The sequence below is a fragment of the Mirounga leonina genome, unplaced genomic scaffold, assembly GCF_011800145.1.
Source record: "Mirounga leonina isolate KUSES-001 unplaced genomic scaffold, KU_Mleo_1.0 Mir_127, whole genome shotgun sequence".
Taxonomy (NCBI): domain Eukaryota; kingdom Metazoa; phylum Chordata; class Mammalia; order Carnivora; family Phocidae; genus Mirounga; species Mirounga leonina.
This window is the reverse complement of record NW_023270316.1, coordinates 76,290,872-76,294,312: the sequence shown is the minus strand read 5'-3', so window position 1 is coordinate 76,294,312 and position 3,441 is coordinate 76,290,872. Positions and strand designations below refer to the sequence as shown.

Below are 3,441 nucleotides of genomic sequence, written 5' to 3'. Positions count from 1 at the left end.
GTGAGCAGGGGCCCTGCCGTGGGTCCTGCACCTCAGGGAGCCATGTGCTTTGGAGTGCCTTCCTTGCAGTATTCTACATCCCCCTCCAAAGGCAAGGACTGAGCAGAGATGGCAGTGTTTAGGCAGGTTGCCCAGAGCCTGGAACAAGGCCCACGTGAACCATGGTCCAATCTCTACCCTACAAGGCACTCTCTGACTCTCTAGCTGGTTTAGGGGGTCAACCAGATGCTCCCACAGACCTCAGGTCTTGCCCCTATGGGACGTCTTGGATCCTAGACCCAGGGTGGCAGCCTCGTGAGTGGGATCCCTCCCATTTGTCAAAGCAGGACATCTTTCTTGGGATCACATGTAACCGAGCTGCCAAAATAATGCTAGCATGCTGATTTTGTTGACACAAGTGATTTATATGCACAAGGACACACAAAAAGTATTTGCTCAGGGCCCCACACATCTTACCATTTATCAGCAATAACAAATACCCATGAGCCTACATACCATAAAAGACAGGGAACATCTTTAAAGCCATGGAGAGGAAAAACAGCTGTCCACAAAGGCATGGCAGCAGGCTGAGTCCGGGGCTCTACAATAGAGGCCATGTGGCTTTGGAACAGTATTTTCGAAATGCTGAAAACCCTCAACCTAGGATTCTGTATCCAGATTGAAATCTCGTTTAAACGCAAGGGTCAAATAAAGAAATCTTAAGACAAAAGCAGAAAATTTGCCACTACTGGAGCCTCGCTGAGAAACCAAAGATTTTTATTCAAGAAGAAAGTAAGGGCGCCTGGCTGGCTCAGTTGGTAAAGCATGCACCTCTTAATCTCAGGGTTGTGAGTTTGAGCCCCACGTTGGGTATAGAGCTTACTTTAGGAGAAAAAAAAAAGAAAGAAAGAAATGAACCTGGATGGAAAGAGTAAAGTAAAAGTAACAATGGTGGGCAAATAAAAAATAATAAAAATAAATATCTGGGCAAATGAATTATAAGATCACAATGATAGCTACGGCTGGGAGAGGGGTTGAAAACAAAATGGATGTTTATTCTCTTGAGTTTGGGGAGTGTGTAAATGTGTTAAAATATTCAAATGTTACACTTTAAATATGTCACTATTATTCTTGTCAATTATATTTCAATAAAGCTTCTGAATAAAGAAAGAGAAGTGAAACTGAAATCCGTAATGGTAATAATATGAAGGGTGGGAGAAGGAATTCAGAGTTGCAGCTGCTAAGATCTCCATGTTATTCAGAAGGAGGTTAAAAATATTCACACTAGACTCTAAGGCAAGTATGTAAGTTTTAAAATTTAAGTGTAACTCGTTTAAAAAAAAAAAGGAACAGATTACATAACTTTTAAACCACTTTAGAGGGGGGAAAATAGGAATAAAAAAGACTGCCAAATCATTTTCTTTTGAAAAACCCAAGAGAAAGCAGGAAGGAGAGAAAAAAGATGGTAAATAGGAAGCACAGAATTACACTATTAATGTCTCAGTGACGACAATTAGTATAAATTGTTTAAACTCAACAATAAAATGCAAAGACTAGCAAACTGAATAAAAAACAAAATCCAGCTATGGGTTTTTTTCATTTAAAAGAAACATACATAGGGGCACCTGAGTGGCTTGGTTAGTTAAGCATCCGACTCTTGATCTCAGCTCAGGTCTTAATCTCAGGGTTGTGATTTCGAGCCCCACAAAAAAAAAAAAAAGAAAGAAAGAAAAGAAACATACATATAACAGAAGAATGAAGAAGAAGCAGATAAGCAGACAGAAAAAATTATCCAGGGAAATACTGTTCTAGAGATAGTGATATCAATATAAGATCAAATGAACTTTAAGGCAAAAAATAAATTTATTAGAGTTATAAAAGAGGACCATTGTATAATCAGAAAAAACAACAGGGAACATAGCTATGTATGAACCTATTGGCATAGGCTGAAATATATAATTGGACAAATAATATATGGACACGTTATAAAATATGGACTGAATTACACAGTGAAATTGTTTAATTGACCTTTACAGTGGGAGCTTTTAACACATTTCTCACTATAAATTCAGTGAAGTGCCAATCAAAACACTGATAGTTTTTTAATTGAACTTGATTGTGCTGATTCTAAACTTTTTCTGGAACAGCAAAGGGTCAAGAATAGCCAAGACATTTCTGAAGTTGAATACAGCGAAAATACTCTAAAGAGAAGGTAATTATGCCAGTGCGGTGAGCAGCAGAAACCAGGCAATAGTACATGGGCATGTGACACGTGACAGGTGACGCTGCAGGGCGCAGGGCGTCAGGAGGGTTGGTTATCTGTAGGTAAATTTTAAATAAAGTTGAAGATCTAGCTCATGCCTGCACAAAAATAAACCCCATTGTAAGTCAAAGATCTGAATGTTCAAAACAAAACTCTAAACGTTTAGGCTAAAATCCATTTTGGCCTTGGGTGGGGAAAGATGTCTTTAATAAGACATAAAAACACAAACTGTAAAGGAGAAGATGCACAAATTTGCTGCAATTGACCCTTAAACAATGCAGGAGCTCAGGCAACCCCCCAAGCCCTGAACAGTCAAAAATCCCCATATAAATTATGATCCTCCAAAACGTAACTACTGATAGCATACTGTTTACTGATTATGTAAACAGTATGTTATATGTGTTATTAGCAATAATCACACCTCGGATAAACCTCATTGGCTACAATACTGCCACTGTGCAAAGCTTGTTATATGTGTTATATACCATATTCTTACAATAAAACGAGCTAAGGGAGAGAAAGTACATTTACAACCTGTACGTATAATTTGTTGAAAGAAACCCGTGTGTAAGTAGATCCTTGCAGTTCAAAGCCATGTTGCTCAAGGGGCAACTGTACATTCAATTTTTTTCTTAATTTTTTTATTGTTATGTTAATCGCCATACATTACATAATTAGTTTTTGATGTAGTGCTCCATGATTCATTGTTTGTGCATAACACCCAGTGTTCCATGCAGAACGTGCCCTCTTTAATACCCATCACCAGGCTAACCCATCCTCCCACCTCCCTCCCCTGAGTACCCTCAGTTTGTTTTTCAGAGTCCATCATCTCTCATGGTTCATCTCCCCCTCTGATATCCCCCCCTTCATCCTTTCCCTCCTGCTACCTTCTTCTTCTTTTTTTTTTTAATATAATTTCCCCCCCTTCATTCTTCTCCTCCTGCTATCTTCTTCTTTTTTTTTTTTCTTAACATATATTGCATTTTGCTCAGAGGTACAGATCTGTGATTCAACAGTCTTGCACAATTCACAGCACTCACCATAGCACATACCCTCCCCAGTGTCTATCACCCAGCCACCCCATCCCTCCCACCCCACCCCCCACTCCAGCAACCCTCAGTTTGTTTCCTGAGATTAAGAATTCCTCATATCAGTGAGGTCATATGATACATGTCTTTCTCTGACTGACTTATTTCGCT

At 39.3% G+C, this 3,441-nt stretch overlaps 1 non-coding gene across 1 annotated transcript; it reads right to left on the bottom strand.

Annotated features, from left to right (window-relative positions):
* Positions 1-2,568: 2,568 nt before the first annotated feature.
* LOC118009756 lies at positions 2,569-2,708 on the bottom strand. Its single transcript, XR_004679023.1, has one exon. It is a non-coding gene; the product is annotated as a U4 spliceosomal RNA (small nuclear RNA).
* Positions 2,709-3,441: the final 733 nt, after the last annotated feature.